General features: G+C 40.2%; 3 pseudogenes; 2 read left to right on the forward strand and 1 right to left on the reverse strand.

Moving 5' to 3' along the window:
• The first annotated feature begins 1,581 nt into the window (after positions 1–1,581).
• On the forward strand, positions 1,582–2,512 carry LOC140531426 (olfactory receptor 10P22-like; annotated as a pseudogene).
• Positions 2,513–6,735: 4,223 nt separating this feature from the next.
• LOC140531989 (olfactory receptor 10P22-like) lies at positions 6,736–21,042 on the forward strand (annotated as a pseudogene).
• On the reverse strand, positions 14,395–15,268 carry LOC140531088 (splicing factor C9orf78 pseudogene; annotated as a pseudogene).
• Positions 21,043–25,431: the final 4,389 nt, after the last annotated feature.

The raw sequence follows: 25,431 nt of genomic DNA on the forward strand, positions 1-25,431 counted from the left end.
CTCTGCTAATTCAGATGAGAACTAGATGGAAGAACCTAGCTCATAAGAGAACATCAAAGCTCTCAGTGGGGCCTGCATTGCCCAGTTTTAGCTACTCTCCTTGTCTTAGTATCTTAGCTTTGACTCCCCTGCCAATTTGCTGGCAGTAGTAGTCACTAAAGCTGGCAGCTGCTGTGGCAGGTAGGCTCCAGCACTGCAGCTACTGGTGCCACCCCCCACTTTCCTCTTGTCTGGTATTCTTTTTACTCTAAGCTTCCTGCTTATTTTGGAGCGACAGCTATGATTATTTCTAGATTACAATCACAGTTGCTATGCAGTCATACCATCTTCTACTAGGCTTCTTGTCAGCTTATTCTGAATTGATTTTTCAAAAAAATTTCCTCAACTCCACATTCCTCAGAGCAATGTGTGCTTGTGGCTTCCTCCCTTTGTATCCAGAGAAGAAGACTTAGTTATCAATCAAATTCTGGCTGCTTCAGTCTGTCTTGAGTATTAACTGCCTAAAGACTGAGGGGAGGAAACCTAGGTGATTTCCATATTGACCAGCAGGCACACATTTTGAGAATTCACACCTCCCTAACATCCTGCAAGTGTATGTACCTCAGACTCAATGTATTTGCCTTTGACTGGAACTCCATTTCTCCACAGGCTTAAGATATTTTCTCCATCTCTAATCTTTTTGGTGGAGTATGGCTGACAGAGATGAGACTGATGTGTCTCCTGACCAAGGCCTCTGTACCTGTGTTGCAGGTAACTCAGGGAGTACTAGGAGTTGGGTAGCTGCTGCTTACTTCTCCTTAGGGAGGTCAGGGCCTAAGGGCAAAGCTTCCCTTCTGACTTCCTTCTTTCTTGTAGATTACAGTCTGATCTCCCTTTTCCCTGCTTCTTACTCTGGTGGTCATGGGTCCCCATGGGTCCCCATGGACTTGAGCTCAGTGACAGCAAACCAGAAAACCACATGGGAATGGCTGATACTAGCTACTACCTCTATCACCTCTGGGAGAGACACCCATGGGTGATGATGATCATATTTAAAGCTTAAAGCTTCCCTCATTCTTTCTCTTTATTTGATGTCTCCCACTGTCTGCCTCAAAGTGTTCCTTTGTTGCTTTTTGCTCCCTCTTCACTTTTCTCTCATTTTCTGTCTTTTCTCCTCTCTTCTCTCCAATGTCTCCCCTTTTCTTTATTTTCTGTCTTTTCTCCTCTTCTCATATTTCTTTATTAGTGCCTTTATCTGTTCACATCTTCAGTTACCTTTAATATTGAAACAATGAGGTTTTTCCCCATAAATATGAGAGCTTTGTGAGGTGGAAAGAACCACCTTGATGCTACATTCTGCAAGGTGCTTCCAGGTTAGATCTTATTTTTCTTTTGATAGGTTAAAATACAATTTATATTATAGTTTTTTTCAGAAAGGATATTCTAATACCCCATTGCTTATCCATCACAATCTCCAGTTGGGAAATTCTTGTCTTCTATAATTCAGTCTCTCTTACTGCAGCAGTTTGTCTATTTCTTTCTCTTCTTTGGGCTTATGAACAACTGTCTTTTGGTTCTAACCCTACATGCAGATTTAGGGACATGGATGATGCTAATGGGACAGCAGTGACTGAGTTTATCTTGTTGGGATTCTCATATTTGGGGGCCTACCAGAGTGCCCTCTTTTGGGGAGTGTTCTTCATCTACTTGGTCACCTTGCTGGGCAACTCCATCATCATCACCCTTACCCTGCTGGACCCAGCCCTGAGCACTCCCATGTACTTCTTCCTTCGACATCTCTCTATGATAGAGATCCTCTACACTACAACTATTGTGCCTAGGATGCTGATTGACCTCCTCTGCTCACATCCTGTCAACTCTCCTGGCAGTTGTTTTACTCAGATGTATTTCTTTGCTCTCTTTGGTATTACTGAATGCTGCCTGCTCACTGCCATGGCCTATGACCGTTAATGCTGCCATTTGTCAGCCCCTGCATTATGCCATGCTGATGAATCAGCAGGTATGTGTGGGTATGGTGGGTGCTTCCTATCTAATGGGCATCATCACAGGCACCCTCCACTCCATATTCATCTATACTTTGCCCTTTCATGGCACTAACATTGTTCACCACTTCTTTTGTGATGTTTTGCCTGTTCTGAGACTGACAAGTGGAGACATATTCTGGGGTGAGGTTGCGAATCTTGCTCTCACCTTACTCTTTATTATGACTCCCTTTGTTCTCATCCTATTTTCCTACTTTCGAATTCTCATTACCATCCTTGGGGTAGCCTCTGCTCAGGGTCGCCAAAAAGTCTTCTCTACCTGCTCTTCCCACCTCATGGTTGTCACAGTCTTCTTTGGAACCGCAATCCTTGCTTATATGCAACCCAGAGCCAATGCTACTCAGGACACGGACCAAATCCTCTCCCTTTTTTACACAGTTGTAATTCCCCTGTTCAACCCTTTCATCTATACCCTGAGAAATAAGGAGGTGATGGGAGCTCTGAGGCGCAAGGTAACAAAACGCCTTTGAAGTCCTTGTCTGGCCCAGTGGTTTGCTTGACTTCCTTTTTGGTGAGTTGAAAGATGTTTGCTCTTTGCATTTACTTCAAATTTTATATTTTTCCACTATCAAACTTATTTTTGTTCTTTCATGCCTGTGCTTTTCCCTAAAGGACAAAGAAAAACAAAATCCTTGTTGCAATATATATAGTCAAAGAAAATAAATTCCTAAATCAATTTTGCCCTAAAGTGAGTACCACCATGACTATTTGGTGTTGTGCACCAGTATCTTCTGATTATTGCAAAAGGAGGGGGGTCTGAACCCATCGATCTATTCCTGTAGGATTATGGTTGAGATGGGGCTCCTCTTTCAGAAGGACATTTTTCCATTTTTGAAGTTCTCAGGAATCTCTGTCAATTTTCATCTAACATTCTTATTTGGTAGCTGTTTTCTGCTTTGTGCTTCAAGTACAGGCTGAATGACCCTTTTCTGGAGGGATATTCACATATGTGTTGGAATAGAGGGGCTAGGAAACCTGTGTGAAGGACATAAATGTGTAAGTTGAGGTTTCCAAGTAGAAGGGCAGTGGTTGGGGTGAATGAGGTTGTGAGCTGGACACTGACCTCCTTAATACTGAGATTCTGCATTTTGAATTCTGTGGTAATATTAAGGGGTGTTGAGTATGTAAGTGTGTGCTGAGTCTAGTGCTGCAGTTTGAGAGGGATTCACATGGATTAAGGAACCCAATCTAAATGATTCCATGTAAGTATGATTTACCAGCTTTGACACGTCAGACCCTACTCCCTGAGAGCTTGAGACCCCTCTCTGCACTAGAATCTTAAATGAAGCCCTCCACTTCCTCTGTGGTAAGGCATTCCATTGGCTGTGTTCAGTACCAGCAACTGCTTTGTTGGTCAGAACTATAAGAGAATTAGGTGTATAAAAGTTTACCAGTGGCAGGGAGTATTCCCATCAGTTGAACAAGCATGTATTAAGTACTTATTATGTGGAAATCACTGTACAGGGGGCTGAGAACACAGAGATACGAATATAACAAGGTCTCATTTAAGGAACTTAGATTTTACTGGAGGAGATGCAGAATTTTGCCTTGATCTATATTAGGTGGTAAGTCTTGTTTAAATTGTTTCTGTCCAGTTCCTCTGATTTCCATCATCCCTATGAGATGAATACTCCGTGTCCAGATCTGTCCTTTTGAAGTCATTAACCCCATGAAGTTCTGAGTCCTACTCTGAACTTGGATGGATCTACAGCCTGTGTCTATCTTTCTTGGTTCTGGCTTCAGCAGATTTGACTAAATTCTATCTCTAACTCAATTTGCCCTAATTGAAATGATTACCCTAATAAGATCCTGGTTGCTGTTAATTTCTGACCCCTCAAATAATTTCTTAGACTCACAGACTTAATTTCTTTTTGGAAACTATTGACATTCAGTGACTTGCCCATTGTCACATAGTTAGCTAGTGTCTAATGTTGTATTTGAACTCAGGTCTTCTTGACTCCTGGGCTTGTACTCTGTTCAGTGTACCATGTAGCTGACTTTAATCATCAAGTTGTCCCCAGGCACAGGTTTGAACATGTCACTCCTTTGTTGAAGAACCGTTAGTGGCTTCCTTTTATTTCTACGAATAATATAAACTCCTGTTTTTGGTTTTTAAGGGCATTCACAATCTGGCTTCAACCAATTGTTCTAGATGAAATAGACATTGCTCCCTACTTTGGACTCTATGTTCTAGCCTAATTGGTCTATTTGCTTCTCCCCAACATCATAGTACTGCCCCTAATTTTCTCCTCCTTTCCAGGCTGTTTCCTATGACTGGAATATGCCCCTTTTTCCTTTCTGTCTCTTTGAATCCTCAGCTCTCAGTAAGGATTAGTTTGATGGTGAGGGTGTCCTGTATGAAATCTTTACTAATCTCTCACCCCTAATCATTCATATTGTGCCCTCTGAAGTTAATTTCACTATGCATTGTATTTCCTTATCTGTGCACATGATGTTTTACCTCAGAAGAATGTAACATCCTTAAAGGTAGAGACTATTTCCCTTTCGTTTTTTTTATCTATAATTTTTAACACAGTTGCTGGCATGTAGTACCACTAAATGCAAACTTAATATAATTGCATTTTTTCTTCTTTGTATAAATGTGCTATGATGCCTGCCTTAGTCCTTGACTTGGGATGCCTTTGATCTGCTGTCCAGAGGGGACCAAGTACAACTGTGTCTCTTCTAGTATGGCCAGGTCTTGTTGAAGGTGAACCTGGAACATGTTGTTCCAGTTGTTAGCATATGTGCATCGTCATTAATCACAGAGCCAGAGAAGGAAACCACACGATCAGAGTTAGTGGATTAAATGAAATGAGCAAGAGGAAAATCTAATTGCCAGCATCGAAACTACAAAAAGAGAATTCAGATAAAATGAAGACAAAATAAAGATTTTATAAAAATCTATCTTGTCCAATTGTATGCCAACAAAACTGTTAACATCAATGATATTCATGGATCCGTACAAAAATACAAAACGTTCAGATTAATTGGACAAGAAATAGTGAATTTAAATTATCCATTTTCAGAAAAAAAAGGAAATTAGCCTTAAAAAATTCTCAAAGTGAAACAAGATAGATTTCTATATACATTCATCAAACATTCAAAGAAGTATTCATTCCGGTATTACTTAAACTGTTTACAAAAAAAGGAGAAAGAATTCTACCAAACTCTTTCTATTGCAAATATTGGCTTGATATCTAAACCAGATGCATAGAAAAGAAAAAGAAAACAATGCATCATTATCTTTAATGATTATAAAAAATTAAGTAAAATATTTGCAGTGAGGTTATAGCTACAAATTAAAAGATTATACTCTATGTTTTGGTTTTATTTATATCAGAAATTCTGTGTTCAATACATGTAAAACTATAAACATTACAGACTGTGTTAATACAAACAAAATGAAAATGACATTTCATTCATATAGCTGAAAAACTTTTAAAACAAATATCAGCATGGATTTCTATTAAAAAGTCATGGACAGTTTTTATGCCAATATTTAAACTTGCATTCACAGGTGGTGGCGAGAAATGTGCTTTGTTAACTTTAAAGTGACACCTGTATCTGTCTCTACATATGTATATAAACCCAGATGTACATAACACATAATATGTATTGTGGGTATGCTGTGGGGAGCAGGTTGATTAGGTCACCCCTGATCAGGTTAGTTTCCCTCAATCCACACGATAAGATTGCAGAATGGAAGGAGTAGATAACCAAGGCTGTGATGTATTAACATGTTTCCCATTCATATTTTGGAGGGGTTGCATTTATAGTTTGAGTGGCTCATACCCAAAGTGATGTATTCACTGATTAGAAAAGGTATGAAATTAGGAGTTACCTATTGGTTCAACTTCTTTAGTCTTTGCTGGGCCTTTGCAAAGTAAGTCTGAAAAAGCATTCATATTTCTTTCCTCCATTAAGTGGTGGGAAAAATGCTTCAGTCAGCGTGAGGGAAATTTATGTCCCTGCTCATAGAAGAATAGCCAAGTCCATGGAAGGGAGATCTCTGCTAATTCCCATGAGAAGTAGATGGAGGAACCTAGCTCATGAGAAAGCTTCAAAACTCTCAGTGGTGCCTGCATTGCCTGGTATTAGTTACCCACCTTGTCTCAGTATTTTAGCTTTTTTCTCCCCTGCCAATTTGCTGGCAGTGGTAGTGGATGAAGCTGGGAGATACTGTGGCAGGAAGGCTCCGGTACTGCTGCTGCTGGTGGCATCCCCCTCTTTCCTCTTCTTTACACTGTAAACTTCTAGCTTATGGTGGCATGGTAGCTATGGTTATCTCTAGATTCCCATCACAGTTGCTATGCTGTCATGCCATCTGTCTGACAGGTTTCTTGCCAGTTTTACCTGAATTGATTTTTCCAAAAAAAATTTTACTCAGTTCCACATTCTTAAGAGCAATGTGTGCTTGTGGCTTCCTCCCTTGTATCAAGAGAAGAAAACTTGCTTGTCGATGAAGTCTGTGTTGAGTGTTAACTGCCTAGTGGCTGAGGGCAGGAAAACTAGGTGATTTCCATCTTGACCAGCAGGCATGTGTCTTGAGAATTCACATCTCCCTAACATCATGAAACACCATCTACCTCAGACCCAATGGGTATCACTGGGTGTGTATTTGCCTCTCTTGGACCCACATTTGTCCCTCAGATTGAGATATTTTCTCCATCTCTAATCTTTTTGGTGGAGTATGGGTGACAGAGATGAGACTGATGTGTCTCCTGACCCAGGCCTCTGTACCTATATTGCAGGTAACTCAGGGAGTACTAGGATTTGGGTAGTTACTGTTTACTTCTCCTTAGGAAGGTCAGGGCCTAAGGACAAAATTTTCCTTCTGACTTCCTTCTTTCTTGTAGATTACAGTCTGATCTTCCTTTCTCCTGTTTCCCACTCTGGGGATCATGGGTCCCCATGGGCTTTGGCTCAGGGACAATAAACTAGAAAACCACATGGGAATGGCTGATAGCAGCTATTACCTCTAATAGGTTCTCTGGGAAAGATACTCATGGGTGATGGGGATCATACCTAAAGATTAAGAATTCCCACATTCTTTCTCTTTATTTTATGTCTCACTCTAACTCAAAGTGTTCCTCTGTTTCTTTTGCTCTCTCCTCACTTTTCTCTCCCTCTCTCCTCTATCCACTCTCTTCCATTTTCTTTTCTTTCTGTGTTTTCTACCCCTCACGTATTTGTCTATTCCTTACTATATCTGTTCAAATATTTAATTACTTTTAATACAGAAAGACTGAGCTTTTTGCCTATAAAAACAAGAACTTTGTGAGGTAGAAGGGACCACCTTGATGCTACATTCAGCAACATCTTTCCAGGTTAGATCCTATTTTCCTTTTGATAGGTTAAAATGTAATTTATACTATAGCTTTCTCAGAAAGAACATTCTAATACCCCACTGCTCATCCATCACAATCTCCACACTTGGGACATTCTTGTCTTCTATATTTCAGTCTCTCTTACTGTAGCAGTTTGTCTCTTTCTCTTCTTTGGGCTTATGATCAAGTCTCTTTTGGTCCTGACCCTACATACAGATTTAGGGACACGGATGATGCTAATGGGACAGCAGTGACTGAGTTTATTTTGTTGGGATTCCCATATCTGGGGGCCTACCAGAGTGCCCTTTTTTGGAGAGTGCTCTTTGTCTGCTTGATAACTTTTCTGGGCAACTCCCTGATCATCATCCTTATCCTGCTGGACCCAGCCCTGAGCACTCCCATGTACTTTTTCCTTCAACGTCTCTCTATGGTATTCTGTCTAGGATGCTGATTGATCTCTCCTCACATCCTGCAATGTCTCCTGCCAGCTTCTTCACTCAGATGTCTTTCTTTGCTCTCTTTGGGACTGATGAATGCTGCCTGCTCCCTGCCATGTCTATGACCGTTATGCTGCCATTTGTCAGCCCCTGCATTATGCTACGTTAATGAATCCGCAGGTATTTGTGGGTATGGTGGGTGCTTTCTTTCTAGTGGGCATCATAACAGGCACCACTCACTCCATATTCATATTTACCTTACCCTTTTACAGCATCAACATTGTTCACAACTACCTATGTGATGATTTGACTGTTTTGAGATTGGCAAGGGGAGACACATTCTGGGGAGAGGTTGGGAATTTTGTTCTCACTCTACTCTTTATCATGATTCCCTTTGCTCTGATCCTGTTTTCTTACATTCAAATTCTCATTACCATCCTTGGGGTAGCCTCTGCTCAGGACCGCCAAAAAGTCTTCTCTACTTGCTATTCCCACCTAATGGTTATCACACTCCTCTTTGGGACTGGGACCATTGCTACATGCAACCCAAAGTCCATGCTATTCAAGACAGGAACCAAAATCTCTCCCTTTTCTACACATTTGTAACCACCCTGTTCAATCCTTTTATCTATGCCCTGAGGAACAAGGAGGTGATGGGAGCCTTGGGGCACAAAATAAGAAAACACTTTTGAAATTCTTTCCTGGTGTAGTGGTTTACTTTTCTTCCTTTTTTGGTGAGTTGAGACATTCTTCCTGATTTTTATATCAAAAAATATACTTTTCAAATACCAAACACCCTCATTTGTTCTTCCCCCTACCCTCCACTAAAAGAAAAAAATAGAAAATACTTTTTGCAATCTATATAGTCAAGGAAAACAAATTCTTAAATCAATTTTGCCTCAAAGTGTGCCTCATTCTGCATATTTAGCATTTTTCACCACCATGACCTGATCTTTGTAAAAGGAGAGGGACCTGAACCCCTAGATCTTTTGCGAAGTAGGGATATTCCTGGAGGATTATGATTGAGATGGGCCTGGTCTTTCAGAAGGACTTCTTCTTTTGTGAAGGTCCCAAGAATCTGTCAACTTTCACCTAAGATTCTGATCTAGTGGCTGTTTTCAGGTTTGTGCTTCAAATGGAGGCTGAATGTCCACTTTGGAGGAATATTCAGGTATGGCTTGGAATAGAGGGACTAGGAAGTGTTTGTCTGCAGGACATAAACATGTATGTTGAAGTCTCCAAGTGGAAGGGCAGTGGTTGGGGTGGAGAAGTCTGTGAGCTAGAAATTAAACTCCTTAAGGTTACTTTTGACACAGATTCTGTGGTTTGAATTCTGTGGTATTATTTGGGAGTGTTGAGTGTATGAGTATGTGTTGAGTTTAGTTCGGCAGTTTGAGAGGGATTCACATGAATTACAGGACAAAATGTGAGTAATTTAGTGTGAGTTTACAATGCCAACTTTGACATACCTTAAACCCTAGGGCTTGGGACCTCTCTCTGCAATAGAACCCTGAAATAGAGCCTTGGTCTTCTTCTGTGGTAAGGCATTCTGTTGGCTTTGTCCAGCACCACTACTTTGATGGCCAGAACTATCACAGAATAAGCTTTATAAAAGTTGACCAGTGTGAGGGATTACTCACATCAGTTCAAGGACTTTTCACTAAGTGCTTGCTATGTGTAAGACATTATACAAAGGCTGCAGACACAGAGACACAGATATAACAAGGTCACCTTTAATGAATGTAGACTTTACTGGAGGAGTTGCAGAATTTGGCTTGATCTAAATTAGGAGGTGAGTGTTATTTAGACTACCCTTGTTTATGGCCGCTTCTGTCCAAATCCTCTGATTTCCATCATCATTATGAAATGAATATTCCCTGCCAAGAAATGTCCTTTTCTTAATCATTAACTGCATGAGGTTCTGAGTCCTATTCTTACCTTGGATTTATTTACAGCCTATGTCTAGCTCCTTTGGTTCTAGCATCAGTAGATCTGACCTAAACTCTATCTCTACCTCACTTGGCCCTATTTAAAGAGATCATCTTACTGAGATTCTGGTGGTAGTTATTTACCGACCCCTCAGATCATTTGTCAGTCTGACAGACTTCATTTCTTTTTGGAATCAATTGGAGTTTAGTCAGTTTCCCAGGGTTACACAGCTAGTGTCTGAGGACACATCTGAACTCAGGTCATCCTGCTTCTATCGTCAGTCCTCTATCCACTGTACCACCTACCTGCCCCTTCTGCATTCTTCAACACGCCTGTTTATATCCCTCAACACTCTCATTTGCTATTTTATTGACCCCTCAAGTACCAGGACTTGACCTTCTTTCCACATCTCTTTCTCTCCCACAGAGGGTAGTCACTTGTGCTTTGATCTCATCATCATTCACAAGTTCATCTGTACAAACCAGAAAGCAAAAATTTTCCTATGTGCCATTAACCTTTGACATTTGCTTCTCTCCCTGCCTCACATAACTCTTAAATCTATTCTTTGTTTTTCAGGCCAATTCTCAAGCCATTTTAACCTGTACTGCTTTCACAGTCCATTACCAGTGGCCTACCTTTGAAATGTCCCTTCACAGACAAGCTCTTGTTGAGCTGTTCAGTTTTATGCTCTATCTACCCTTAAATCTCTTACACCCCTATCCTCTCAACACTTATGACATTCCAGTCCCCTTGTCTGAATTACCCCCACCATTTCCCTCCATTAATTTGATTTTTTAATCTATTTATTTAAGTTTTCAACATTCATTTCCACAAAATTTTGGGTTCCAAGTTTTCTCCCCATTTCTCCTCTCCCTCCACCCCAAAACGCTGAGCATTCTAATTGCCCTTATCACCAATCTGCCCTTTCTTCTAACATCCCTCCCTTCCCTTATCCTCATCTTCTCTTTTGTCCTGTAGGGCAAGATAACTTTCTATATCCCATTACCTGTATTTCTATTTCCTAGTTGCAAGAACAATACTCAACAGTTGTTCCTAAAACTTTGAGTTCCAACTTCTCCCTATCCCTCCCTCCCCACCCATTCCCTTTGGGAGGGCAGGCAATTCAATATAGGCCATATCTGTGTAGTTTTGCAAATGACTTCCATAATAGTCATGTTGTGTAAGACTAACTATATTTCCCTCCATTCTATCCTGCTCCCCATTGCTTCTATTCTCTCTTTTGATCCTGTCCCTCCCCAAGAGTGTTACCACTATCGTCCCTTCCATCATCCCCCCCACCCTGTTTATCCCCTTCTTCCCTACTTTCCTGTATTGGAAGATAGGTTTTCATACCAAAATGAGTGTGCATTTTATTCCTTCTTTTACTCGAATGTGATGAGAGTAAGCTTCATGTTTTTTCTATCACCTCCTCCCTTTTTTTCTCCACTGAAGTCTTTTACTTGCTTCTTTTATGAGAGATAATTTGCCCCATTCCATTTCTCCTTTTCTCCTCCCAATATATTTTTCTTTCACTGCTTAATTTCATTTTTTAAGATATCATCCCATCCTATTCAATTCAGCTTGTGCTCTGTGTGTGTGTGTGTGTGTGTGTGTGTATGTGTGTGTAATCCTACCAACTACCCAGATACTGAAAAAAGTTTCGAGAGCTGCAAATGTTGTCTTTCCATGTAGGAATGTAAATAGTTCAACTTTAGTAAGTCCCTTATGATTTCTCTTTACTGTTTACCTTTTCATGCTTCTCTTGACTCTTGTGTTTGAAGGTCAAATTTTCTTTTCAACTCTAGCCTTTTCATCAAGAATGCTTGAAAGTCCTCTATTTCATTGAAAGACCATTTTTCCCATGAAGTATTATACTCACTTTTGCTAAGTAGGTGATTCTTGGTTTTAGTCCTAGTTCCTTTGACTTCTGGAATATAATATTCCACGCCCTTTGATCCCTTAATGTAGAGGCTGCTAGATTTTGTGTTATCCTGATTGTATTTCCACAATACTTGAATTGTTTCTTTCTAGCTGCTTGCAATATTTTCTCCTTGACCTGGGAACTCTGGAATTTGGCCACAATGCTCCTAGGAGTTTCTCTTTGTGGATCTCTTTCAGGTGGTGATTAGTGGATTCTTTCAATATTTACTTTGTCCCTTGGTTCTAGAATATCAGAGCAGTTTTCCTTGATAATTTCATGAAAGATGAGGCATAAGCTCTTTTTTTGATCAAGGCTTTCAGGTAGTCCCATAATTTTTAAATTGTCTCTCCTGGATCTATTTTCCAAGTCAGTTGTTTTTCCAATGAGATACTTCACATTGTCTTCCATTTTTTCATTTTTTTGGTTCTGTTTTGTGATTTCTTGGTTTCTCATAAAGTCATTAGCCTCCATCTGTTCCATTCTAATTTGGAAAGAACTCTTTTCTTCATTGAGCTTTTGGACCTCCTTTTCCATTTGGCTAATTCTACTTTTGAAAGCATTCTTCTCCTCATTGGCTTTTTGAACCTCTTTTGCCAATTGAATTAGCCTATTTTTCAAGTTGTTATTTTCTTCCGCACTTTTTTGGGTCTCCTTTAGCAAGGTGTTGACCTGCTTTTCATGCTTTTCTTGCATCTCTCTCATTTCTCTTCCCAGTTTTTCTTCTACCTCTCTAACTTGATTTTCAAAATCCTTTTTGAGCTCTTCCATGGCCTGAGCCCATTGAATATTTATTTTGGATGTTTGGGATACAGAAGCCTTGACTTTCATTTCTTTCCCTAATGGTAAGCATTGTTCTTCCTCATCTGAAGGATGGGAAGAGATATCTGTTCACCAAGAAAGTAACCTTCTATGGTCTTATTTTTTTCCCTTTTTTTTGGCATTTTCCCAACCAGTTACTTGACTTTTGAATCCTTTGTCAAGAGTAGGGTATACTCTGGGAATCTGTAAAATCTCAGTTCCTCCAAGGTGGCACAATCAAGAGCATACACTGGTCTGGGAGCAGGGAGGGATTTTTGTGCCCAGAATCTTAGCAGAGTTTCCTCTCCACAACCACCTGGCCCCCAGTTCTGCCAAGCCAGCACTGGGGGGCTGGGATTCAATCAAGCTGTGGGGGCAGGGCTGCCATTCAGTGGGAGAGAAAGACCAGCTCCCTCAGGGCCTCTACACAGGACTGAGGTAAGACTCAGCTCCTCAGTTCCCCCAGGGGTTTTACGATCCAACAGTGGATGTAGGGGCTTTACTGGCTACTGCGTGGCCTCTGTGGCTGCTACCTGCTGCCAGAGCCATGGGAAGGCCCTTCTCCCTTTCTGGCCAGCTGAAAAACCCTGTCATTGACCTTTGGCACCTGTGGGTTAAGGGATCTGTGAACCTGCTAGAGTTGCTGCCTAGGGATTCCTCCACCAGACATTCCTTGACTGGAGATTCTGCCCCTGAGGGCTGTTTGTGAGCTGTGCACTGTGGCAGCCAAGGCTGGGCTGGGATCCATTCTGTGATTGGTGCAATTGATGTTTCCTGTGGGCCTTTCAGGTCACCCTGGGCTGGAAATCTCCTCTACTCTGTTGTTCTCCACTTCTGCTGCTCCAAAATTTGTTCAGAGTCCCTCTTTACAGGTATTTTATGGGTTGTGTGGGGATAGCCTGCATTTTTGTGTCTTTCTACTCCACCATCTTGGCTCCGCCTCCACTCCTTCTTACTTGTAGCTGACAAAAATCACAGAACCCTGCTGAATTGGTTTGCTTTAAATGTGGCAATTTGATGGAACAATAGATAGATCTCTGGGCCTCGAGTCAGCAATTCATCAAGATCTGAATTCAAATGTGATCTCAGACACCTGCTGGGGGATGACCCTAGACTAAGTCACTATACTTTTCAGTAAACAGTTTGTTTCCTCATGCGTCAAAGGGAGATTACATTAGCACTTATCTCTCAGGGTTGTTGTGAGATAATGGAAAAGTGACCAGCTCTGTTCTTGGCACAATGTAAGCACTATATAAATGTTTATTATCAATATTATATCCTGACTGGATCCTATGGCTGCCTGGTTATCTTTTTACTCTTCCCTGATTTGTTCCCTGGTGCACTTTTTTATTCCAAGTCTTTTCTTATTTCTTCAGGTCACTAATGTTACCCTCCCCTCTCCTTCTAATCAGAAGATTTTGTTTCATATTTTACCAATAGAGGTTATTATGATGAACTCCCTTTCTTCCTCAATTCCTGATCTCAAATACCCTTAACAACATCTTTCATTCTTCCCCTCTTTGCTGCAGTGTCAGAGGCAAAGGTGATTTTTGCTAATGATAACTCTGTTCCTTGTGCCCTTGATCATGTCCCCTCCAATGTCAAATGGGAGCTTGTGTTTTTTGATTATACTTTATCTCTAATCTTTAAATTCTTTTGATCTAGTTTATTTCCTTGATGAATTCAAAGATGCCTAGAACTCTTTCACCTTTAAAAAACTTTCACTTGATTGTGACTTCTTTTCAAGCTACAATAGCATGTCTCTTCTGCCTTTGATGAAGACCTAGAAAACACTCTTTACTTGTTGCCTTTATTTGCTCACAGCCTCACTTTTTTTAAAAAAGAAACTTTTATTTTTGTGATTTTACATTGCGCCTTGACAAAAATAAAACCTCTGCAAAAAAAACCCTCCCCAGTTTTCAGTCACTGAACTGATATCAACAGTGTCTGTTCATTTTCCTGAACTTCTCATAATGATAATCATCAGTTGCCTTGTTGTTGAGGGAGGTGGGGTTGCTTTCATTTGGGAGGAGACCTCTCTTCTTCTGGCTTCTCAGGATCTCCCACCCTGAAGGGTGGAGTTTTTGGCTTCTCCTTGTGCCTCCCAACTGGGGCGTGGAGCTCCTCATGATAAAATGGGTTGTGCTGCACATAGTTCACAGCCATGTTAGTTGGAACAAAAGAGGTCTGGCTGTCTTTCTTTTTGTTCTGTTGCTCAGCCAGTAGACATGCCTTGGCGTCCTCTGTGGAAATGATATTTTTAATTTTGACCTCAATGCCTATGTGAACATCAGGGATGCCACTCAGCATCTTGTTGGATAGCATCTCCTCAGTTTTCTTGGCCCAGGAGACTCGGATGCTCTCAGGGAGCTCATAGAGACAGTCTTCAGCAGTCTTCAGTTTTACCTTTCGCTCCACCTTTTGCACAATTCCTTTCCTCTTCTTCAGTTCCGTGTCAATGTATTTTATCATGTCAGCATCCTCATCCCTTCTGTTAGTTTCTGCTGAAAACGAGGTGCCCAAGTTGAGGTCCTCCTCTTCATGAATCCTTTCCTTGTTCCTCTCCTAAACTTTCTTCATGTCCACCATGCCCCTGGTCTGGTGCTGAAAGGAATCTTCCTCCAGAATTGTTTTTAACTCGACTTTCTCCCCAGCCAGGAGGGCTATGGTGCTCACCCCAATGGGTCATCTCCTCAAGCTCTGAACCCCTTTGATTTCCTCCAGTTTCACCCAGATGTCCTCACCATTCTGCTCGTCCTACTCTAAGTAGGAGTCTGGGCGGCACCTGGTGAAGATCTTCCAGGGCTGCATGGCCCAACCCCTCATGATTGCTTCAGGGACCGCAGTGGGCAGCCAGTGGGACTGAAGCTCGATCTGCGCCCCAGGACCCCAGCGACTAAGAGCTAGTTCTGGCACAGGCAAGTGAGGTCAGAGGTGCGTGATTCTCCCTGCCCCTGGCATGCACTCCCATAAGTCTCAGAGGTCCCCTGTGCCCTCGAGGGAACAGAAATGGTCAGTCTAAGGCAGAGCAGGGGTATATAGGAGCTGGGTCGGTGGAGACGAATGTGGACACGCAGCCCCAGGCCAAACTCAGGCAGCCCGATCTCTTTCTCCATTACTCCTCTGAAACCGCTTTCTCCAAGGCAACTCAGTGCCTCTTGATGGCTAAAGCCCAGTCTCCTTCTTCCTCTTCTGTGTCCTCTCTGCAGCTTTAGATACAGCTGACCACTGAATCCTTCTTTGTCTTTTGTTGTGTCATCATTCACACCTCTGCCCCAGTCATGGGCACCCCTCTGTCCCAGGCCTGCCTTCCCCTTTCTACCCTCTCTGGGGTGATGTCATAAACTCCCATAAGATCAATTATCAGTCTCTTATCTGATGACTCTGCCTCCTGCTCTTAACCTTCTGCATGTGAATGCCTGGGAATCCCCAAATTTCAGTGAGGGAGTCCCAAATAGAGCTGGTTTTGTATTCCTCTAATCCCTGGTGTTTTTGTTGAGGGCACCACCATGCTTCTAGGTGTGAAGCTTCTGAGTCATCCTTTGCTTTGCTCCACCTTGTGCCTCATGTCCAATCAGTCACCCATTCTTGTAGCTGTCTCCATAATATTGCTTGTATCCATGCTTTTCTCTCCACACTTTCATGAGCATTACCCTAACTCAGGCCTGCATCACCTCTTGTGTGAACTGTCAACAGTAGTTGTCTAATTTGTTTCTCTATTTCCAACCTCTCCTCCTGTGAATACACCCTCTACACAGCTTTTGCTAAGTTAATATCTGTGAAGACAGCTTTCTTTCTTTTTTTTCCTAGCAATTAGAATTAAGAGAGTTGTCCACGTTCACAGACATATTACCTGTCTGATGTGGGATTTGAAATGAGGTCTTCCTGACTCCAGGACTGGTACTCTGTCCACTAGCTGCTCTAGAGATCTAGCTGCACCCAGGCACACATTTTATCATGCTTAAGAACTCCCTCAAACTCCCTCTGTTAAAGAACCTTTGGTGTATCCCTTTTATTTCAAGGATAAAATACAAACTTCTGCATTTGGTATTTAAAGTCATTCACAATCTGGCTAGATGTTTTTTTTTCTAGAATCTATACACATTGCTCCTGACCATGAACTGTATGTTACAGCCATCCAGACCTATTTGCTTCTTCCCAGACATGATGATACTGTCACTACTTTTCTGCATTTTTACTGACTGCTTTCTATGTCTGGAGTGTACTCATTCCTCACTTCCTTCCCTTAGAATACTTAGTTCTCTACATTACACTCTAGCTTGACTGTAATGAAGTCCTACCTGAAATCTGAACCAATTTCTGTCTACCCCCCAGCCATCAGTATCATTGTCCCTGAAATTACTTTGTATGTACAATGTATTTCCTTACCTGTGTACATGCTATTTTACCTCAGAAGAATGTAAAATCCTGAAAGATAGAGGCTGTTTCCTTTTTGTTTTTATAGCTAAAATTGTTAACACAGTTGCTGGCATATAGTAGCACTAAATAACTACTTAATTCAATTATACTCTTTCTTCTTTTGATAATTGTGCTATCCCTCCCCACCTGATCTTTGACTTTCGATGCTTTGTGCTGCTGTCCAGAGGGGACCAAGTACAACTCTGTCTCTTCTAGTGTGGCCAGACCTTGTTGAAGATGAACTTGGAACATGTAGTTTCAGCTAGCATTTGTGCATAGCCACTTATCACAGAGTCAGAAAAGGTAGCCAGCTGACTGGAGTGATATTGCCCACATGTATCAGCATGTACACGTACTTTGTCGCACCCTGAAAGTCAAGGTAATACACATCTTGTTTGATGTCAATAACTGTTTGACTTATTTATCGAAGAAAGAAGGGTATGAACATTTTGTAAGCATTTGCCATGTGTTAGGTGCTTTCCAGATATTATGTTGTTACTGGCTGTTTAATCTCCTACACTTATCTTTTCTTAGGATATACTCCCATGTTGGAATGCTATTTGTGGATTGCTATATGGAATATGGCTATATGAAATATAGCTATATGGAATATGCTATATGGAATTCTGTATGTGTCTATATTCTTCTTTTAAACAACTTGTTGGGCTCTACTTTCTAAACTTTATTTGTACTTTCTTCCATTTTGTAGGTGACTTCATTCTATTCATGTTCGTGGTTATCATCATTAATCATATATTCCCTTCCATGCAAACTACTGCTGTATCTTTGCCAAGAAAATCCCAGATGGGGGTCACAAAGAGTTGAGATGTGACTGAAACAACTGAAAATCAAGTAAATATAGAAATTTAAACAGTATAACTATAAAGTTGACAAATACACACACTAATATCTTTTTTTTGTTTTCTTTGCCCGCACCCTCTCTTTACAAAGAAGGTGGTAAAAAGAGGAATTTGCTTAACAGTGATCTCTTTGCCCCATGGCTCCTCTTTTCTTCCTCTTATCTAGTCACCATCTTAAATTCTCATTCTTTCTTTCCTATTAATTTCCCCTTCATGATCCATCACAGCCACATTAGATTTTGTTTTGCTTAGACATTCACTACACTGTCTCTAAACCACCCTATTCCATTGCTATCCCTATATTTCCTCGCTAAGCTTAATGTATTTGTACAAAAAAAAAATCCACTGCATGTGTGTGTTTGTGTACATGTATGTTTTTGAGTGTGTGTGTGAGAGAAACTGAGTTAAACCTTCTTTCATCCAGTTCAGATGAAAGTGAGGTTCACATCACACATACCCTCATCCCTTCCTCCATATTTATACACTCTTTATCACACATTCCCTCATTATATGAGACAGTAAATTCCTTCCCATTTCTCCTCATTTTTTCCCTTATATATTTTCCTTTCCTTTCCCTTTTTTCCCAAATGGCAATAATAAGACAATATTTCTGTGATGCAAGGAGAGCAAACTTAGTGGAAAATATAAATCTCTCAACTCTTTCTTAATCTCAAGAGAGAAAGATTGGAATAATGACTTGGGCATGCCTCTAAAACAATTAGACAAGCAACAAATCAGAAACCTCCAAGTAGATACTAAACTAGAAATCTTGAAAAATCAAAGAAGATATTAAGAAATTTGAAATTAAAACAACAGCAACAGCTCATCAAAATGAGAAGTAAAACCAGGAGCTAACTTTATGAAACAAATAAGCCAAATTGGTAGTGGAATAAATGAACAAGAAAAAAAATCTAATTGCCAACATCAATACTAGAAAAAGAGAACTCAGAAGAATTAAAGATAAAAAAGACACCATAAAATACCTATTTTGGCCAATTATACAGGAACAAAATGGTTAACATTGATGAAATTGATGGATTTATAAAAAATATAAAAGCATCATATTAACTGGAGAAGAAATAGAGAATTTAAATTATCCTTTTTCAGCAAAAAGCAAGTAAATTAGCTATATATGAACTCTCAAGACAAAAAAGCCCAGGACAGAATATAGATTTGTTAAGTGGATTCATCACGTATTCAAAGAACAGTTCATTCCAATATTACATTAAGTGTTTACAAAAATAGAAGGGAATGAATCCTTTCAGATTCTTTCTATGGTATAAATGTTGGCTTGATAACCAAACCAAAAATACAGAAGAGAAAAGCAATGGACCATTATCCTTAATGATTTTTAGACCAAACATATTAAGTAATGTATTAACAATGAGGCTAAAGCAACAGAATAAAAAGATTATACACTATGTCCAGGTTTTATTTATGTTAGACATGCTGTATTCAATATATGTCAGATTATAAACATAACAGGCTATGTAAATAACAAAAATAAAAATGAGTTAATTTTATTAATACAGCTGAAAATTTTTTAAAACAAAATCAGCTATCATTTCTATTAAAAATGCATGGACACTTTGTATATCGATAATAATACTTGCACTGCTTGACTCACATATTGTCATGAGAAAGGTGGTTTGTTAACTTTAAAGTGACATCTGTATCTATTTCTACATATGTATTTATTCCCACATGTGTATGACATAAATGATATGTTGTAGGTATGCTGTGGGGAAGAGGTTGACTAGGGCACTGCGGATTAGTTAAGTCTTCCCCAACCCACAAGATGAGATTTCACAATGTAAGGAGCAAATAACCAACACAGTGAAGAATTAAAGTATGTCCCATTCAGATTTTGGAAAGGTTACATTTGTAGTTTGAGTGGCTCACACCCAGAGCAATGTATTCACTGATTATAAGGGGTATGAAACTGGAAGTGACATATTTTTCATCCCGTTCAGATTTTGTTGGGCCTCTTCGAAGGAAGTCTGATGTGGCATTCATATTGCTTTCTTCTTTTAGGAGGTGGAAAGAAATGCTTCAGTCAACTTAAGGAAAGGGTGTGTCCCTGGTCATAAAAGACCATGGAAGGGTGATCTCTCTGCTAATCCAGATGAGAAGTAGATGGAAGAACCTAGCTCATGAGAGAGCATCAAAGCTCTCCTGCATTGCCTAGTCAAAATTACTGTCTTTGTCTTAGTATCTAAACTTTTACTCTCCTATAAATTTTTTTTGACAGTGGTTGTAGCTTCAGTTGGGAGCTGTTGGGGCAGGAAATATATCAGTACTTCTGATTCTGATTCCCTCTTGCATCTTGCCCAGTATTCTGCTTCTTTTACTTTCAGGTTATTTGTACTCCAGCTTATAGTGGCAATGATTATCTCCAGGTTCCCAGCATAGTTCTTAAGCTTCCATTCCATCCATCTGCCAGACTGCTTGCCAGCTTGTTGTGCATGAAAATTGTCTTATTATTTTTAACTCAACTTCACATTCTTAAGAGCAATGTGGAATTATGGCTTCCTCCCTTCACATCAAGATACGGAAGACTTGCTTGTTAATTAAATTCTGGCTCCTCCAGTCTGAGTGAGTGTTAATTGCTTAAAAACTGAGGGGAGAGGAAAACTAGGTGATTTCCATCTTGACCAGCAGGCACACATGCTGAGACTCCACATCTCCCTAGCATTCTACAAGGGCATCTACCATAGACTCTCTGGGTAAACTGATTGTCTATTTGTCTTTTTCTGGACTTCAGTTTCTCTGCAGCTTGAGATATTCTATCCATCTCTAGTTATTTTCATGGAATTGAGTGACAGAGATGAGACTGAGGTGTCTCCTGACCCAGACATCTGTACCTACATTGCAGGGAGCTCAGGGAGTAGAAGGAGCTGGGTAGCCACTCTTTTCTTCTCCTTAGTTTTGAGACTGGCAAGTGGAGACACATTCTGGGGGGAGGTTGCGAATTTTGTTTTCATCCTGTTCTTTATCATGACCACTTTTGCTCTGATCCTGTTTTCCTATGTTCGAATTCTCATTACCATCCTTGGGGTAGCCTCTGCTCAGGGCCACCAAAAAGTCTTCTATACTTGCTCTTCCCAGCTAAGGGCTGTCACACTCTTCTTTGGGACTGAGATCATTGTCTACATGCAACCCGGAGCCAATGCTACTCAGGACAGGGACAAAATCGTCTTCCTTTTCTATACAGCTGTAATCCCCAAGCTCAACTCTTTTATTTATACCCTGACGAACAAGGAGGTGATGGGAGCCCTGAGGTGCAAGGTAACAAATCACCTTTGAAGTCCTTCCTTCTCCAGTGGTTTGTTTGGCTCCCTTTTTGTTGAGTTGAGAGATGCTTCCTGATCTTTATTAAAAAGATATTTTTCAACTACCAAATATTTTTCTCTGTTTTTCCACCCCCTGACCCTACCTCTGCCTTCTACTAAATGAAAAAGAAATACAAAATCCTTGTTGCAATCTATATGCTCAAGGAAAACAAATTCCTAAATCAATTTTGCCTCAAAGTGTACCTCATTCTGCATATTTAGTGTTCTTCACCACCCTGACCTCATCTTTGTAAAGGGAGGGGGGCCTTTACCCTTAGATCTTTTGCTCAGTAGGGGGCTTCCTGGAGGATCATGATTGAGATGGGCCTGGCCTTTCAGAAGGACTTCTTCATTTTCTGAAGGTCCCAGGAATCTGTCAGCTTTCATCTAAGATCCTCATCCGGTAGCTGTTTTCAGGTTTGTGCTTCAAGTGGAGGCTGAATGACCACTTTGCAAGGGATATTTAAGTATGGGTTGGATTAGAGGGGCTAGGAAGCCCATGTATACAGGACATAAACATGTATGTTGAAGTCTCCAAGTAAAAGGGCAGTGGTTGGGGTGGAGGAGGCTGTGAGCTGGACACTGACCTCCTTAGAGTTACTTTTAACAGAGATTCTGTGATTTGAATTCATGTGGTATTATTTGGGGGTGTTGAGTATATAAAAGTGTGCTGAGTCTAGTGCTGCAGTTTGAGAGGGATTCACATGGATTAAGGGCACAATGTGACTGATTTAATGTGAGTATGATATACCAGTTTTGACACACCTTAGATCCTAGTGATAGGTGTCCCTCTCTGGTCTAGAACTTTGAAATGGAGACTTTGTCATTCAGTGTGGTAAGGCATTCCATTAGCTACGTTCAGTGCCAATAACTACTTTGGTTGTCAGAATCGGAGAATAAACTTTACAAAAGTTTACCAGTGGCAGGGAGTACTCAGATAAGTTCAACAAGTATTCATTAAATTCTTACTATGTGTAAGATATTGTACAAGGGTCTGAGGACATTGAGAGACAGATATAACAAGATCTCCTTTAAGAAACTTAGATTTTACTAAAGGAGATGCAGAATTTGTCTTGATCTAAATTCAGGAGTCAAGTCTTGTTTAGACTGCCCTTGTTTATGGCTGCTTCTGTCCAACTCTTCTGATTTCCATCATCACTATGAAATGAATATTCCCGGCCCAGAAATGTCCTTCTCCCCAAGCATGAAAGTGCAGACCCTAGTTTTCTGCTTGTGTACAGGCTGTTTCCTGTGTCTGGAATATCCTCTTTCCTCATTTCTGTCTTTTAGGATCCTTAGCTTTCTGTAAGAATTAGCTTGAGTGTAGTGATGTTCTACATGAAATCTTTACCAATCTCTCCCTACCCCCAATCATTAATATCATTCTAGCTGAGATTACTTTCTATATACATTGTATTTAGTTATCTGTGTGCATACTCTTTTGCCTCAGAAAAATGTAAGATCCTTAAAGATAGAGACTGTTTCAGTTTTGTTTTTATATCTGTAATTCTTAACACAGTTCCTGGCACACAGTAGCACTAAATAGATACTTAATTACATTCTTTCTTCTTTGGATCATTGTACTTTGCCTCCCACCTTGATCCTCGACTAGGGATGCCTTTGATCTACTGTCCAGAGGGATTGCAGTACAGCTGTGTCTCTTCTAGTATGGCCAAGTCTTGGTTGAAGGTGAACTTGGATTATGTAGTTCCAATTGTTAGCATATGTGCATAGTCATTAATCACAGAGGCAGAGAAGGCAACCAGCAGACCAGAGTGATCCGGCCCACACGTACAAACTCTGGGTGACCTTTGTCACACCATGACAATCAAGGAAATATGTTTTCTGATGTCAATAACTGTTTGCCTTACATATTTGAGAGAGATGTGTCTGAGCACTTTCTAAGCATCTATCATGTGCTAGGAGCTTTCCAGATATTATCTGGAGGAAATACTGACCTGTGAATAATTCTCAAGTCTCAGAAACAAGATCATATGGAAGACATGGATCCATAATCATTTCTCTCTGCTTTGGATTGAGTACTGTGGGTGTAGAAGGAGACATGAGGCTAAAATCAAGGAAGCGCTTTATAAGAAGGTTAGTTCCCTCCACAAGCTGATTGTCATTCACCTTTTCAGACTTCTTACTCATTTGATTTTTTTCCCTCCCATCATGTTCCAGTTAAATTGGCTGTTCAGTCTCCTGTATTTGTCTTTTCTCAGGATATACTCTCATGTTGGAATTCACTTTATTCTCACCTCCTTATTTCAGAATTCCTAGTTTCCTTCAAAATTCAGATGAAGTTCCACCTCCTACAACTACATCATCCCTTTCCTGAATTTTCCAGCAGCTAGTGTCTTCACCCTGGCCCACCAAATTACCTTTTATTTATTTTCTATACACATACATTCCATCTCCCTATAGAAATATAACCTCCTATAGGCTGGGATTATCATTTTTTTGGTCTTTGTATCCCCAGCATATGGCACAGTGTCTGGAATGTAGTAATAATTAATAATTTCTTGAAATTCCAGGTAAAGATGGCCATATGAAAGGTGCAGACGACCCAACTCTCCCATCTTTACTCCAGTAATGATTTAACAAGAGCACCAGATCAATCAATAACCCTAAATCCGAAGTGATCCTTCAGCTAGCTGATTCATCCAATCTAGAGTAAATGAAATAGATGAGCAGAAGCTAAAAGCCCTGGAAGAGAAAACAATCCAAAATTTCCCTGCTCAGGGAGGTCACTGAAGTGCCTTTACTGGGAAAATTCCAGCAGTAGAGTGAATCAGTAGTAGGAACAGAGTTGTCCTCAGAGGGCACAGAAGAGGCAACATCCTGACCTTGGAAGCTGCAGAGAGGAGAGAAAAACACCCAGTGTCCTGATCAGAGACAGCCACCCACCTAACTTTGATCTCGTTGTGGGACTGAAAGAAGAAGTGACCTAGGGAGGTGATTCAAAAGGAATAGTCTTAAGGAAAAGGAAGGAAAGAAAAATATATTAAGACAAATTGAAGAGATAGCAAGGGAATTTAGGGAATTAATGGAAGTGTGATAGAGTCTTTAAATATACAGGTAGGGAAGGTAATGTGTGATGTGAACCTCACTTTCATCTGAACTAGGAAAAAGAGGGGTTAATTCAATCTTTTTTTTTCTCCCTCTCTTTGTCTCCCTCTGTCTCTCACACACACTAAGAGTTTGGTTTTTTTTTTTTTTTTTTTTTTTTTTTTTTTGCATAACTATATTAACCTCAGCAGGTAAATATTTGGATAGTAGGAAAAGGAGATGGTTGAGAGGCAGAATAGGTATGGTACAAGCAAAACAAAATCTGTTGTGGCTGTGGTGGATCATGAATGCAGTTTAAGAAGAAAGAAAGAATGAGAATTTGAGATACAGAAGAGATAAGAGGAAGAGGAGTAGTGGGGCAAATAGATCCCTTCAGTTATTGATCACTAAGTATTAAACTCTTTTTACCACCTTCTTTGGAAGGAGAGGGTGTGGGGCAAAGAAAAGAGAAAAAAAGACTAAAACAACATGATGGAGGGAAATATGTGATTGATGATGATAACCATAAATATGAATGGGAAGTCACCTACAAAATGGAAGAACATAAGAATACAGCTTACAAAGCAGAGTCCAACAAGCTGTTTACAAGAAACACATAGACATATAGAATTATACTAAGGGGGTGGGTGGAAATTTAATTCTTCTTCAGATGAGTTTTGTTTAATTTTTTCATGTGTATTTTAAAAAGAAAGGATAGTAATCATGGATTCAGGCAAAGCAACAGTAAAAATAGATAGGATTAAAAGAGATAAACAGGGAAACTTCATTCTACTTCAATTTACCATAAATAATGAATCATTATCACTGCTTAATAGGTGAAGAGGCACCCAGAGGTAGCTTGGTTTTGCCTCAAGAGACCACTGGAATTTTTTTAAATCCATGCATTGTAATGAAGTACTAAGTCTACTAGAAAAATTCTTCGCACACTGTGGTTGTTGCTGTATACAAGGTTCACCTGGTTCTGCTCCTTTCACTCAGCATCATTTCATATAAGTCTTTCCAGGCCTCTCTCAAGTCTTCCTGTTCATCATTTCTTATACCAAAATAGTATTCCATTACATTGATGTACAACAATTTATTCAGCAATTCCCCAGTTGATGGATATCCCCTTGATTTCCAGTTTTGGGGCACCATAAAGAGAGCCACTATAAATATTTTTGTACATGTGGGACCCTTTCTCATTTTTATGATCTCTTGGGGATATAGTCCTAGAAGTGATATTACTGGGTCAAAGGGTATGCACATTTTTTTTAGCTTTATTTATTTATTTTTAGATTTTGACATTTAATTTCCA

This window comes from Notamacropus eugenii, chromosome 3 (genome assembly GCF_028372415.1).
Source record: "Notamacropus eugenii isolate mMacEug1 chromosome 3, mMacEug1.pri_v2, whole genome shotgun sequence".
NCBI lineage: Eukaryota > Metazoa > Chordata > Mammalia > Diprotodontia > Macropodidae > Notamacropus > Notamacropus eugenii.